We start from the raw sequence: 16,577 nt of genomic DNA on the forward strand, positions 1-16,577 counted from the left end.
CATGTTGTCCTACATGTACACATGTGGGCCCCATGTAACCACCTGGCTCTGGAAAATGGGCAATCCTTTATTCGATGCACCATGCATGGGTATGTACATATGTGCAATCTCTTGCTCCAAAAAACTCCTGACATAATTTTCCCATCCCCTAGCCTGCTAGATCATTCATGATCAGCAGCAGCAAAAAGCGATATGAGACTCGCCTCATCACAGGTCTCCTCATCCCTCATAGATATTACTTGTTCTGCAGACAGCTCATCTTGCTCCACCATCATTAACCTGGCATGATACAAATTAAGACGCAATCCATTTACTCTTGACTTATGTACAATCCCATCCAGGTTAGCCAGCTAATATGTACCATTCGGAAAACACTCCACTACCTTGAGAGGGCCTTCCCACTTAATTTGAAACTTCTTTTGGAAGGTGTTGTCCAACTTGCTGTTGTAGCGCAAAACCAAGTCATGCTTCTTGATACCCTTACTTTTTACCTTTTCATTTATCTTTGCCAAAGCCCTATCCTGCATCTGCCCATAATGTTCCAATGCACTCATCCTATCCAGCTGAACCTCTTGTAACTGTAAGAGCCTCTCTTTGAATGCATCACTAAGCGGCCCAAGCAACTTCTCTAACATCTTGACAACAGGCAACTCTACTTCCACAGTCAATAGTGCTTCCTTTCCATACACCAAATGAAATGGATTAAACCCTGTACCTGTCTTCACCGAAGTACGGTAAGCCCATAATGCACTAGGAAATTCCAAATCCAAATTCTTTCCTTGATTCTCTATCACTTTTGAAATAATTTGTACCAACTTACCATTGAATCTTTCATTTAAGCCATTACACTGCGGGTAATAAGGAGTGGTATGCTGGTGCCTAATCTTCATCTTTGCACATAAAAAGTCTAGCAGTTTAGCTCTAAATCCTAGCCCCTTATCTGAAAGTAGCTCTAGTGGCTGCTGTGATCTGTTTTATTGCTATAGCCTCTGCTCATCTAGAGAGATAGTCCACTACAATCAAAATATAGCTTTTGCCCCTGCTTGTGATAGGTAACGAGCCTATTGCATCAATCCCACACTTTTCAAACAAATCAAATGCCATAATGGTTTTTCGTAGCTCTGGCTTCAACACTCTCTTCCCAAATGCTTGACACCTATTGCAAGACTTACACCAACGGTGAACATCCTTGTGCAAACTGGGCCATACATACCCCTCTTCCAAGATCTTATGCAAGGTAATCTTTAGAGCAAAATGGCCACCACATGCGCCTTCATGATTCTCTTCCAACACTCTATAAAGCTCCTCTCGCCAAGGTACATGTCTCAACACGAGATCAACCCCTTTCATGTATAAGACATCACCAATCAATTTGTACCTCTATGCTCTACGCACAAAACCATACTTCTTAGACTTTTGAATGTCCTTCGGAATGATTCTTGTTAGCAAAAACTCCTCTTCTTGAGCCAAACTTTCCCGGCCATGATAAAGAGGTAAATTGGTCCTCAACAAAAACAGCTCCCCAATCGTGCTTTGAGCTGCTTCATGTTCCTCTCCATTTAGAGCACGTTCAATGTGTGTGATGCTTGACGCTTCAAACTTTTTTAACATGCCTTTAATTCTGAAGCACATTTCCTTAAAGGAGGTGTTCTTACTCTTCCACACACCCAGCACTTGCTTCACAACTAACAAGGCATCACCTTTTATGCTCAACCTTTTAATCCCATGCTTCAAACAAATGTGTAATCCGGCTACCAACGTAGCATATTCAGCCTCATTCTTACTATGTGCATCCAATTTGAACCCTCTCTTGCATACTAGCTTCCCCTCGGGATCATAAAGTGCTATACCCCCTGAAGCTGCATCATGGCTCTTTCTGTATGAGCCATCAAAGAACAAAACATGTGCATTGCTGATCTGTGGCACTTATTCGACTACCTTTCTCACCACCTCTTCCTTAACAAGAAGGGGATTCTCCTTATAAGTCAACAAATTAGCTAGGATAGCCCTTGTACTATCTTCCACTAGAAAAGAGAACTCAAACTCTTGCAACTCAATTACCCATTTCTTGACCACATTTGACATGTTAGCGCCATTAATTAACTGTGGAAAAAAAGCATAGCTCGTCAAGAAAACAAAAGGTCGTGGTAGCAAGTAATGACAAAATCACCGATAAGAAAATATTACACTGGCCATCACTAGCTCTACCTCTGAGAATTTTCTCTCTGCTACCAACTTCACTCGGCTTGCACAATACATTGGCCTCATATAATGGCTGCCCTTCCCGTTTTGAAATAGCATGGATCCAATGGCATCATCCCCTACTGATGCATTTACATAAAAAACTTTCTCCCAATCAGGAGCTTGCATGGCTGACAACCCCCCTAACACCTCTTTGACCTCTTGAAACACCTCTTCGCACTTGTCATCCCATTGCAATGGATCATGCTTTGCCACTTGTTGTAATGGATAAAGGAGCTGTGAAGACAATGGAATAAACCATGCCATGTACTTCACTTTGTGTATAAAGGTTGCCAATTGCTTCATACTCGTAGGAGATGGAAGAAGAATAATAGACTTAACCTTGTCTGGATCAGCCTTAATGCCATTTTCTGACACCATATGGCCCAATAACTTCAACCTTGGTTGTGCTAAATGACATTTCTTTGGATTTAGTTGTCCTTGACATTCATCATATCGAGCCAATACCATCTGTAGCTTCTCTTGGTGTTCAGCCCTACTGTTGTAGACACAGAAGTCGTCCATAAAAGCCTTAACATAACCACCAATGAATCATTTCCAATGCCCAATTTTCTCTCTCTTGATAGAAAGATGGTCCATTTGACAATCCAAATGGCAATACCATGTAGCAATAGGCCGTTATAGGATAAGATATCTGTGGTGAGGTTTGAACTCCAACTTCTTAGGTGTAAAGTGCAAAGCATTTTCCACATCCCCCCTCAAACCGAAACCATAACAGAAAGCATAGAGCATTTCTGAGGAGATCCTCTTCAAATGCGAATTCAAAAATAAAAAACTATGCTGAAATACAATGAATGTTGTTGAAGATGAAGCTAGGGAGCTTCCGAACCGGCTCTTGCTGAGCAAAGAATATGTTTCTCAGGAGAAACTGCTTTGGTAAGGAAATTGGCGACATTCTCTATGATAGAGATGTATTTGAGGTGGATGAAGCTGTATTCTACTAGTTCCTTGATGAAGTGATACGCGAGCTTGATGTGCTTTGTACGCTTGGTAAGATAAGGACTCTTCGCCATTGCAATTGCTAACTGATTGTCACAATGTAGAATGATTGGAGGAGTGGCACATGGAATTGGAAGTTCTTCTAGGAGTTGGTGAAGCCACAATGCTTCTCGAGCAGCGAAGGATGCTTCTATATACTCTGCCTCGGAAAATGATAGAGCAAGTGAATTATGGCGCTTGCTTCACCAAGAAATAGCACCACCTGCAAGAAGAAATACATGCCCAGAGATGCTATGCATATTCGGGTCTTGCCCGGCCCAATCGGCATCAACAAAACCTTTGAGTTTCAATGGTGATGAGTGGTGCTGACGATAATAGGTGAGAGAATGATGGAGAGTGTGATGTAAGTAGTGCAGTGACCTCTTTTCAGCGAGACCATGGCACTTGTGAGGTGACTTCATATGGCGAGATAATACATGAACAATAAAGCTAATGTCAAGCCTTGTGCATGAAATGAGGTACCTTTGCTGGCCAATGAAGTGAGCATAGGGAAAGCTTGGCATAGAATAAGTATCATCATCAGATGGTGGCAGAGATGTGAATAGTTTATGCTTGACAAGTAGTGGAGTAGAGAATTGTGCGTTAGAAGAGAGAAGACCATACTATCTCCAATGTATTTCTGTTGTGAGAGCTTGATGAATCTGCCATTTGGATCCTTGTTGACCTATATGCCCAAGAAGTAGGTCATAGGGTTGTTTTCATGGATTGGGAATTCTTCCTTGAACATCTCCTCAACATGTGAGACATATGTCTCATCACTAGCAATGATAGGAATGCCATCGACATAGACACCAATGGTTGCCCATCCATGAAAGAGAGTATGATAGAATAGATTGGGGTCAGAAGTGCATTGAACCCATCCCCATTTGATAAGAAAATCATGCAAGCACTTGGGTTGATTAGAGTGTTGATTAGATGCCTTGAGGGCTGAGGATGAAGAGGAAATGCTGATGGGAGTGATAGTGTTTCTACAAGTAGTAGAAGTAGGCGGGGTTGAGTATGAGGATGAGACTACAATAGGTGAGTGTGCCATGCTTAGAGGCAATGAAGGAGAAGCTGAGGGGCTGAAATGAGGGCTGTTTTGGGCCGTTTTTGAATGAGGTAGGGGGGTGTTTGTGTGTGGAGCAGGAAATGGTGCAATGGATCTTGAGAAGTGGTGCTCATGAGATGTCGATTGGCGTGATACAGAGGGCTAAGCATGTGTGTGTGTGTGGGAATTGCTTATCATGTTTTGCTGTTGTTTAAGGAGAATGGGAGTGCCCATGAGTGGCAGTGGTGGATAGGGTGCCGTGATGAGCGCATGTGATTGGGGGTGTGTGCGTGTAGTTGCAGTTGTGCTGTCTGGAGTATTTCGCCATCATGCGTTTTTAAGCTTGTAGGCCTTAAAGGGTTGATTAATTGGTTGTGGCTTGTGTTCACATGAGAGACCATAGGGTGGTTTGAATGGGTTTTAGGATTGTCGCGGCCATCGAGAACTGGGGTAGTGAGAAGAGGCTCAGTGGTCGATGAGGGTGGGGCTTCACCGGGGTGATTAAATAGAAGAAACTCGCAGAAGATTACTAACCTTGAGAGCAAAAATTTATGGGTTTTCGAATCGTAAAGGCGATATGCCTTGACGCCATGAGTGTCGCCATATCCGCAGAAGATAGTTTGGATGCTCTTAGGAGAAAATTTGGCTTGAGGACTGGTGAGCAGAGGATATGGTGGGGAACCAAATATTTTGAGATGGGTTATGTTGGGCGGGTGGTTGAACCATAGATGGTAAGCAATTTTGTGTGGTTTTTCATATGAGAGGTCTCAATTTTGAATGTAGGTGACAGTAGCTACAGCTTCTTCCGAGAATGTAATAGGAAGTCGAGCGAGGGCTAGCATTGAGCGGGCAGCTTCGTCTAAAGTGCGATTCTTGCGCTTGACGACTCCATTTTGCTGAGGGTGATTCGGAATTGTAAATTCTTGTCCAATACCATTTGATACACAATATTGTTAAAACTCATTGCTTTTGTATTCCCCACCATTGTTTGTCCTCAGTGCCTTGATTTTGTGATCCAGTTGTATCTCCACCGCAGCTTTGAAAGCATGAAATTTGATAAATGTAGTAGCTTTAATCTGCCAAGAAGTAGACATGAGTGTACCTTGTATAGTCACCGATGAAGATTAGGAAGTATTTGTTTCCAGTGAGTGACTGTGTCTGCATTGGGCCACTCAAGAGGTTGAGCTGTATGCGACTTTGACCTTGGAAACTTGAAATGCTTAGCTTTGCCCAATATGCATGCTTCACAAAATGTAATTGGTGTAATTGTGGTTGGCAAACCTACCACTAGCTCCTTCTGCTGCATATGTTTGAGCACTTGTTGCGAGACATGACCTAGTCTGTAGTGCCAAGTAAGTGTCTCCTCTTGCTTAGGAGAATTGATGACTCTTGAAAGTGCTTTGGCTTGGACTTTGCTAGAGCCAAGAGGATATAAGTGTCCTTCTTTGGGGCAAGATATAGAGAAAGGCTTGTGATTTGTATCAATTGTATGCAGGATTCACTTATCATGCGTGAAAGAAACTGTAATGCCCTTGGAGGTGAGCTCTCCTACTGAGATGAGATTCTGCTTTAGACCAGGTACATAGTATACCTTGTCTAAGTGAGCTATAGTGCCATTTGGTAGGGTAATGGCAACAATTCCATATCCTTGAGCATATTGAATGTTGCTATCCCCCATGAGGACTTCAAGTGGGTGTTGAAGAGGAGTGTAGTGTGCAAGCCCATCAAAATGATATGTCATGTGATGTGTAGCTCCAGTCTCTAGGTACCAGATAGAAGAGTTGTGATGTGGCTTAAAGTAACTGAAGCTTGCAACAAAAAGTTGTATAGAAATATCACCATCATAGCTTGAAATATTGGTGAAATGAGCATGAGCTTTGTGATGATAGCCTCCATTTATTTTATGTCCGTTGAATCCTCCATGATTACCACCATGATGCTTGGTTTTGGACCTGCAGTCCTTGGCAATGTGTCCGAACTTCTTACAATTGTGACATTGAACTTGACCATAAGGTGCATTTCTAAGGCGGTTAGAACCACCTTTATGCAACTGCCTGAATTGTTGTAATGGTGGTTAGGACCACCTTTTTTGAAATTGATTTGAGTGGCTAGAGCCACTTGAGTAGAGCCATTAGATGGGTCTCTTAAAGATTCTTCTTGATGGATTTTGGATACAAGGCCTTGCAATTGCATTTGAGACATAGCTTGATTAGTAACAAAGGCTCTCAAGCTTGCAGGTAAAGCCGCCAATAGAAGCATACATTGAAATTTCACTGAAAAATCCATTCCAGAGATTATAATTTCATCTAGCAGTGGCTGCCAATTGTCAAGGAACTTGACTGCAGATTGGACTTCTTGCATAGTATTGTTTACAAGCCTCTTGATCGGGGAAACTTAATAAACAAGATCAGTGTGCTCATAGATGTTGTTGAAGAACTCCCAAATAGACTTAGAGGTGGATAGAGTCCACCCCATTTGGACTTGCCTATCCTCACAATGGAGTATAATCTCCATTTGAGCCATAATGTCCCTTGAATCACATGCCGAGTGTAGCTCCGTGTCGGAGGCGTACTCGTCTTCACTTGGTCTTATTTCATCTCCAAAAACAATCTTCCGCAGACCAAGTTTCTTCAAATATAGCTCCATTCTCAATTTCCACACATTGTAATTGTTCCCATTGAGCTTATCAATGGTGAAATACCTTGACTTGGTGGTTGCAACCATAGGTGGCAAGGCGCTAGTCATGCTAGCCGAGTAAACCTTGGAAGTGAGAGATGGGCGTAAACTAGGCCGTTGCTTTGAGAGAAGTCTATTAAAGTACTTAGGAGCTCAAGTTCGAAAGATCTTATACCATCTGAAATTGAGTACTATATAGAAGATAGAGTGAGAGAGGAGAGGAAGAGAGAGTAGACAGAGAGATGGAGGTAGAGAAGGGAGAGAGGTGTGAGAGAGAAGGGAAGGGGGAGCTGACACCAAGTAGAGGGGGAAATTCAAATTTGAATCACACTCAACTGCGCACATGTACTATACAAAGGGGAGTTCCTTTAATAGGCTTGGATAAGCAATATAGCCGTTATAGGATAAGATATCTGTGGCGAGGTTTGAACTCCAACTACTTATGTGTAAAGTGCAAAGCACTTTCCACACATTTTGTACCCTTTTTGGGACTCTGCCTCTTGTGCTGCGTCGCCCGATTTTTTTCTCTCCAATTGCAGCTCCTCCTCCACGCATGCTCATTATAATTCTTTATCTGCTACCCTAGAAGCAGCCAACCCTGGTGATCTACCTCCCCTTGCCATCATAACAAACTACAGTAGAGACTCCCCATATATATCATAGAGGTGCTAGACCGGCGACATGTGTCTTTCGTGGGACACCTCTCTGCTCACCATGGAATTTTGTGCCTCTCTCCTCACCTCCGAGAGTTTCTCTCAATTCAACATCCCTGCCTCTGTCAATCTTACCGGCTTCGCGTACGATGCATTTTAGTTTTCTGTCCAAAATGTTTACCTATTCTTCGATTGCATAGATGTGGCTGCTGTGTCTCAGTATGTAAACTCTATCAACTGGCCACAGTACTATCGGAAGGAAGAAAGTGCGTATTGCAAGAGCCGTAGAATTATATGTCAAAATGAGCTTGCTACGACTTCTTGCCTTAGCCTTATTGCACCAGGCAAGGAGCTCAGACTGCGTCATGACATGGATACCTAGGCGTGTTCCCATTATACATTTGGTTGTACGATGTCACCATCGAGTTATATAATTATGGAGAAAGGGAAAGTTCAAATTTCTTCGACAGATAGCTGGTGTACCAAGTGTAGGAACAATGGTGCGCTTCACAGACAACGCAATCAATGCATGAGCCTACGCATCCTTAACATCCCAACGAGCTTGTTCTACCATAGGCAAAACAACTCTAACAGCTGCAATCCTTGCAGCAAGACCTGCAACATCCTCAACATCGCCTACATCCTCAGAACCAGGACGTACATCAATGCCCTGCACAATGTTCCAGACACCCTTTGACACAAGAAAATGTTGCATCATATAAGCCCACATAGGGTAGTTGTCCCCATCCAACCTGTCCTCAGTAGCAAACATCTTGAACACATCTGTGTTGTTGTTGTCAGCCATGGTAAATGCTCCACTTGATGTGAAAACTACCCGAAAATAGGAGAAACGAAGCGTGAATAACACGTGCTATATAGCACAAACCGCAAAAGACTGTAAGGCACCTGTTATGCAGAAAATGGCACTGATATAAATTCTGCACAAAATGACAAAATAGCGTGTGTAGTACTGCCTGTAGTGGAAACAGAGGCCGAAATGAGCCCGAATCAAAAATTTGAGCAGACTGAGCTCTACGAGCTCGCCCGAAGTATTTGTCGACCTGCGAACGCTCACTAAAGCTCACTGAAATCGGAGAAAGTGAGCAGACGTTGTTGGGCGTATTTCTGACACCCCATTTTTTTTAAATTTGTACATACGGACATGACGCCCGATGTCAAAATTTTGTGTGGGATTTCTTTTTGTGGGGTTTTTAACTTGCTTTAGCAAGAACATGTACATGCATTGCAAGTCGCTAGTCTAGTGACAGCTGTCGGGCTACTGTAAGTGCACGTGAGTGAGTTTTTTTAAGTGAGCCTTGTATATAACTTAAACTCATGTACAAACTTAAAGAAGTTCAACCAAACATCAAAAATTGACAGGTTTTGGGTCGTTGTGGCTTCTTGATGCTTTTGGATGCAGTTTTCTGCCCCGACTAGCCTTCTCTGCGTGTAGTCATGCTGGGACAGCTTTCTGTTCGCGTCAATTTTGCTCATGGAGGAATATGGAATCAATTTTGGTCATCTTCAGATTTCTCGCCATTCATTTTTCAAGCTTTCTCTCAAGCTTTAAAGTTCCCCAATTGGAGTTGTGCTCATCAGGTCACGACTAGTTCTCTACAAGGTTATGGCTATGGCAGCCTAGTGGCAAATTGTGTGTTGACAGAATTGGAGGGCATGTATGTATGAATTGCGGAATTGATGTTGAAGTTATGGGTTTTTGATGTTTGATTGTGGAATTGGAGGGCAGTGGGTTAGGAGATCGACACCTACATTTGCATATGGCCAAGATATAGTACAGTACACAGATGCATACATATACCTTGGGGTGGTATTTGCAAGAACAAAGTTTACTCTTAAGAAAGCAGCGGATGCTAGATTATCCAAAGTCTCTGCGGCCTTGAGAGGGTTGGAGAGGATGTGTTCACAAGTGCAGGTCCAGGAACCACGAACAAAACTTTGGCTCTTTGATACTATGGTGGCTTCGGCTATGCTTTATGGGGTCCAGATTTGGGGACCATCTGTGGATCAAGATAATTGGAAGTCAATGGAGAGACCATGATTTCCCGAATGATTAGAGCCAAGGCCTCCGTACCACACGCGATTACCCAAGCTGAACTAGCGGCCCCTCCAATAGAAATTGAAGCTCTTACCAGATCAGTGTCCTTCATACATGGTTTGTGGGATACAAATAATTGCCGATATACTAGACTGGCCCTCGAATCCTCTTGACAATTAGCAATGAAAGGGGATACATCATGCTGGTATGCGCAACTATCCTCGTGGTTTCAGAGACAGAGGTTCAGTATGGAAAGATTACCCCCCTTCCAATACTCTCTTGAGACTCCATCACTGGCAATTACACGAACGGAGATTAATAAAATCATCCGACACGATCTTATACAGTTGGATACTAAGAGGACATGGGTAGACCCTACACAAGAATTGGGCACGAAGATGGCCGACTGCAAAGAAAACTTCCTACAACTATCTGAAGATGGATTTGTGATTCACCCGAGTTACATGGATACCCACCTGTCTCATGGTTTGAGATGTGCTATTGGTCAGATTCGTACATCCTCACACCAGTTGGAAATTGAATTTGGCACATTTAGGGGAATCCCACCTCATAGCAAAATTTGCAAGTTATGCGGAATGGAGCCGGAGACAGAATTACACTATATATGCCACTGCACAATATACTATGAGATACGTGGGCATTTTCATTGCCTCTTTAAGAAAGGCTTTGGACCTCTAGATAGAATCATGCAATACCAAGATCAAAGATGCTTAGGCTTGTACCTACTAGAACTACATTGGCACAGGGATAATCTAATGAGAAGACAAAGAGCACTACAACCTCAGAGACAGATCACAGATTTCTTCGGATCGAGAGAAGCAAGAGTGGAAGGAGAAGCAAGAGGCCAACAGCCAGCACAAAGGAGTACCCACATTCATACCAAAGGCACCCTAATTGACAGAGCGATGGAGCTTAGGAAATCGAGACGACCATGACCAAGATGCAGAAGCACACTTCACCGGAGGAACTACAACAAAGGATTAGACACATTCTAACCAGACACCCAAAATGCTCCTAAGAAATTTATTTAATACTTTGTATTTAGTTTTTCACATTTATTTTCACACTTAGTACTGTAGTACTAAGGTACCCAGACATTGTAACAGATTCACTACTTTTGTATCAGTTTGGTCTCATAGGTCATTCTGGCCTTTTGAAGACGTTAATATAACATTTCATCTCTCTCTCTCTCTCTCTCTCGGGTCTCCTGCGTGCAGATAAAGAGCGTGGGCTTGCTTGGGTATGTTAGTGAGGCCATTACTGTGTGCAAGTACTCGGGTAGCATTGGTGTAGGCAATGCTGGCATCTTGGCTTTATTCGAACAGTTGCATACTCTCATCATGCTGGCAGAATAGCCAATTTGGGGAATACCCGTGTAGGACAATTTAAGTTTTGTCTGCTTAGCACAACTATGAACCTTCCATTGGCATCAGTCCAGGAGCTTCCGAGCACTATTCCTCATTCTCATGCATGTAATGTTTTGCGCCGCCACCTGCATGCCAGCAGCTACATAAATGTCACTCATTAACACATAAGCTCCAGCATCACTTTTATCTAATTCTATTGCGCACTCAAAAGCCAATCTTCCAAGCTCCACATTTCCCCATTTGTGACAGGCACCTAGAAGAGCAGACCAAACTGGAGGATAATCAGATGATGGCATCATCTTGATTATTCTCATAGCTTTGTCAAAATGCCTTGCCCGCCCGAAAAGGTTAACCATGCAAGTGTAGTGCTCTTTGCCTGGTATAATGCCATATTTTTCCCTCATGCTATCAAAAAGCATTTGGCCCTCATCCAGTAGACCTAAGTGACTACATGCACTCAGCACACTAAGAAAAGAGATTGCAGTTGGGGAGATGCCTCTAGTTGCATCCAATGAAAACAGTTCAGAGCCTCCTCAGCCAGCCCTTGTTGGGCATATCCTCCTATAAGAGCAATCCAAGAGACTTCATTTGGCAAGAAACCCTCACGTTGCATCTGGTTAAAACAGCCCAGAGCCTCCTTCCCACAGCCATGTTGGGCATATCCTGCAATCAACGCACTCCAAGAGACGACATTTCGGACAGAAAGCTCATCAAGAACTTTTTGTGCTTTCGTCAGGGCGCCACATTTGGCATACATATCAACCAAAGCACTGCCAAGCACAACATCTTTTTCCAGCAGTCCTTGACTAGCAATCTCATCGTGAATTCTCTCTCCCATGTCGACGTCTTGCGTAAGACCACAGGCCTTCAAGGTGCAAGCATAGGTGATTCCATTTGCAGAAAGGCCTTCCCTTCGCATATGGTGAAAACAGGCCAGAGCTTCCTTGCCATAGCCATGTTGGGCATATCTTGCAATCAACATGCTCCAAGAGACGACATCCCGGAGACCATGCCGATCAAGAATTTTTCTTGCTTTAGTGAGGGCACCACATTTGGCATACATGTCGACCAGAGCACCACCAAGCACAACATCTTTCTCCAACAACCCCAAACTAGCAATCTCATCGTGAATTCTCTCTCCCATGCCGACGTCTTGCGTAAGGCCACATGCCTTCAAGGTGCAAGCATAGATGCTTGCATTTGGAGAAAGGCCTTCCCTTTGCATCTGATGAAAACAGCCCAGAGCTTCTGTGCCAAAACCATGCTGTGTATATCCTGCAATCAACGCACTCCAAGAGGCAACATTTCGGACAGAAATCTCATCAAGAACTTTTTGTGCTTTCATCAAGGCACCAAATTTGGCATACATATCGACCAAAGCGTTGCCAAGCACATGTTTCTCTAACACCCCTTGACAAGCAATTTCTTTGTGAATTCTTTCACCCATGTGAAGGTCTTGTGTAAGGCCACACGCCTTCAAGATCCAAGCATAGGTTATTGCATTTGGAGAAAGGCCTTCCCTTCGCATCTGATGAAAACAGCCTAGAGCCTCCTTGCCATAGCCATGTTGGGTATATCCTGCAATCAATGCACTCCAAGAGGCAACACTTCGGACAGAAAGCTCATCAAGAATTTTTTGCGCCCTCGAAAGGGCACCACATTTGGCATGCATGTCAACCAAAGCACCACAAAGCACAACATCTTTCTCCAAAATTCCCTGACTAGCAATCTCATCATGAATTCTCTTCCCAAAGTCCACGTCTTGCGTAAGGCCACATGCCTTCAAGGTACAAGCATAGGAGATTGCATTTGGAGAGAGGCCTTCCCTTCGCATTTGGTGAAAACAGCAAAGCGCTTCCTTGCCACAGCCATGTTGAGCATATCCTGCAATCAACGCGCTCCAAGAGACAACATTCCGCACAGAAAGCTCATCAAGAACTTTTCGTGCCTTTGCAAGAGCACCACATTTGGCATACATATCAACCAAAGCACCGCCAAGCACAACAACTTTCTCCAAGAGCCCCTGGCTGACAATCTCATCGTGAATTCTCTCACCCGTGTGAAGGTCTTGTGTAAGGCCACAAGCCTTCAAGGTGCAAGCATAGGTGATTGCATTTGGAGAAAGGCCTTCCCTTCGCAGTTGGTGAAAACAACGCAAAGCTTCCTTGCCATAACCATGCTGGGCATATCCTACAATCAACGCACTCCAAGAGACAACATTTCGAACAGAAAGGTCATCAACAACTTTTTGTGCTCTCCTAAGGGCGCCACATTTGGCATACATATCGACCAAAGCACCGCCAAGCACGACATCTTTCTCCAACAGCCCTTGACTAGCAACCTCATCGTGAATTCTCTCACCCATGTCAACATCTTGTGTAAGGCCACAGGCCTTCAAGGTGCAAGCATAGGAGATTCCATCTGGAGAAAGGCCCTCCCTTCGTATCCGGTGAAAACAGCAAAGAGCTTCATTGCCATAGCCATGTTGGGCATAGCCTGCAATCAATGCGTTCCAAGTGATGACAGTTCGGATAGGAAGTCCATCAAAAACTTCTTGTGCTTTTGTGAGGGCACCACACTTGGCATACACACTCACCAATGTGCTCCCTAAATATGTGTCTTTCTGAAGTAACCCACTATTGTGGAGCTCAGTGTGTATCCTACTGACTTTGTACAAATCCTTCTTCTGAACACAGGCTTTAAGTCTGGTCAAAAAGGAGAAACTCACTGCTTTCGACTCCTCATCATGCTCTTTCTGTCTATGCTTGACTGGTGTAGCGAATATTGCTTCTCCCCTGGATTTTTCAGTGGATTTGGCACCGCTCTATGGACACAAAACCGCATCAACCTCGAAAATTGAGAAAAGTAACCGTGTGTGTGTGTGAGGTAGAGAGAGAAGATTTGGGGGCCGCCGGGGGGGGGGGGGGGGGGGGGGGGGGGGGACCCAAAGAGAAACAGAGTTTCTTACCATGGCGGCCAGCGTAGTCTTCGACTCGTACCTCATTTGCAAATGCAGAAGAACAACGAGCCATTGCCGGGGTTTATTTTCACACAGGCATGTTCAAATGGGGTGAAGGGTGGAGGCAAAAATCAGGGTGCCCGTAGATCGTGGGTGATTGGGCAGTCCAAATTTACTAACTTACCCCGAACTTACAGTAGTCACATGCAAGCGTAGCAGTTAGAGCATGTGGGTTCTTAAGGAGACATCGTTGGTTCAAGATAATAGAGTGAGAAATGTCCCGAGTCTACTTTTAGCCTTGCATTTGCAACTGTAGATCCCATTTAATCCATATCCACGTAGGATTTATTTTTATTTTGTCTCAACTTAAGCTGATCTGATTGATAGCAAGTAGGTAATTTGTGTGTCTACATTGTTGGATGTTATCCAGCTCCTTGATGTGCACATCATCATGATGATGAGTCATCGTGGTATAGTGGCTGCCATATAAAGGATTCAAAGAGATTTGGGGATGGTGACAATGGAAAACAATGGGAGGGAGGCACACTGTAGTGTGAGGTGGATGCAAGTAAGCGGATATGGTGGTGCAGCAGACACTGGTCGGCCAAGCACTTTGAGTAGGAGACGATGGAGGGAGACAAGTGAAGGCAAGTGAAGCAGGGAGGGGATGGTGAGGGGCCTGCATAGGACTAGTGTAGGGGGGAGGAAATCTAGTGGGATAATTGGGGTTTTTTTCAAAAAGATAGAGCAAGTAGGAAGATGTAAAAATAGGGGACCTACTAAAATCAAGGAAGTTATAGTGATCATCAATAGTCGCATAATACATATGCATATTGATATGTTGCATTCAAGAGAAGATGAAAATTGTCCAACCCAAACTACGAGCGATCAAAAAAGCAAACGTGGTACAATTTTGGGTTCAATTCTTTCAAAGGGAATCTAATCAGATTCTCTATCAAAGGAGGGGAGGAATGTCGTGTGCTAGTCTCCACCCAACCATGCTATCTTATAGCCTCCCCCTAACGTACACATTGTCCGACCATGCCGGTGGCTTTGCCCGTAGGACCCGTGTCCTTACATTACCCCCCCCCCCCCCCCTTGGAATCGTTTTCGTCCTCGAAAACAAACGTAGGAAAATGTTTCTTAAGTGCGGAGACATTCTCCCATGTAGAACCTTCTTCGGGTCTATCTAGCCATTTTACCAACACCTTTCACCTGACATGATGTCTGGTGCGAAGCTCATGAGAATCCAAATTCTTTTCGGGTTCATGAGGGATGCTTGGCGGTTCTATAATGTCAACTAACACACTTGTATCAATGACATTATCATTCTTTCCTAGCTGTTTTCGTAAACGGATAACATGCAAAATAGGATGAACTCGTGAGTGCTCGGGAAGAACTAACTTATATGCCACTTGACCTATACGTTTGAGAACAGTAAACGGTCCACAATATCGTGGTGAAAGTTTAGGAACTTTTCCCGTCTTCAGACTTTCTGAATGCTCCGGAACCTTGAGGAAAACCTTGTCTCCTTCTTGGAAAGTAGTAAGACGACGATGCTCATCTCTGCGTACTTCTTATATCAATCTTGAGCTTGCTTAACATTCTGTCGAGCAACTCGAAGCATATCAATATGGTCTTGGAGAAAATCTTGCACTTTTTGTATCTTCTTCATAGCCAATCCCACCGTAACGAGTGATCTAGGTTGAAAACCATATAAAACCATAAATGGACTAAACCTTGTAGTCACATGCTTTGAACTATTATAAGAAGATTCCAATATAGGCAAGTAGTCTTCCCAATTGGTTTTCTTCTTGCTGACATACGCTCATAGCATATCCTCTAGCACTTGATTAACCCTTTCGATTTGACCATCTGTTTGTGGATGATCATCCGTACTAAGATTAAGTGTAGTTTCCAACTTTTGGAACACAACTTTCCAGAAGTGATTATCGAACTTTCGATCTATGTCACTATGATACTAGCTGGGAGACCATAGAGTCTATATATATACTCTATAAATAGTCGTGCTAATTCCAGTGTCTTAATTGTAGTCTTAGTGGGAATGAATCGACACATCTTTGTTAGACAATCTACAATTACCCATATGGCATCACGACCACGATTTGTATTAGGTAGTCCTACTACAAAATCCATAGAGATACTCTCCCACTTACCTTGTGGAATCTCTAAAGGATGTAAAAGGCCACCTACCTTTAGGCGCTCTGCCTTATTAACTTGGCACTGCTGGCAGTTTAGTACGTACTCTTGAATATCATGATGTAATCGTGGCCAATAAAAATTACCATCGAACTAAGGTATGTCTTACAAATACCTGGATGACCAGGACTTGGACTATCATGACACTCAAATAATATTTGGCACCTAATGTCTGAGTCCTTTGGTAAACATACTCTACCCTTGTGGAGTAAGTAGCCATCTTCAATGGAAAAATTCTTCCATCCGTTAAGCTCATCTGAGTAGAGTCGGTATATATACCAGTAAGAACCATCGAATACACGCAGTTACATACGCTTATATGCACGCAGTTACA

At 43.5% G+C, this 16,577-nt stretch overlaps 2 pseudogenes across 1 annotated transcript; one reads left to right on the plus strand and one right to left on the minus strand.

The window, feature by feature from the left end:
- The first annotated feature begins 4,881 nt into the window (after positions 1–4,881).
- On the plus strand, positions 4,882–8,002 carry LOC147448788 (uncharacterized; annotated as a pseudogene).
- A 2,705-nt stretch (positions 8,003–10,707) lies between these two features.
- Positions 10,708–14,220, minus strand: LOC147448789 (pentatricopeptide repeat-containing protein At4g18520, chloroplastic-like; annotated as a pseudogene). The gene is made up of 2 exons (XR_015189381.1): positions 14,033–14,220; positions 10,708–13,888 (listed from the first exon to the last, which is right to left on the minus strand). The product of XR_015189381.1 is annotated as a pentatricopeptide repeat-containing protein At4g18520, chloroplastic-like (transcript).
- Positions 14,221–16,577: the final 2,357 nt, after the last annotated feature.

The sequence above is a fragment of the Adiantum capillus-veneris genome, chromosome 10 (genome assembly GCF_014529385.1).
Source record: "Adiantum capillus-veneris isolate H3 chromosome 10, ASM1452938v2, whole genome shotgun sequence".
In the NCBI taxonomy this organism is placed as follows: domain Eukaryota; kingdom Viridiplantae; phylum Streptophyta; class Polypodiopsida; order Polypodiales; family Pteridaceae; genus Adiantum; species Adiantum capillus-veneris.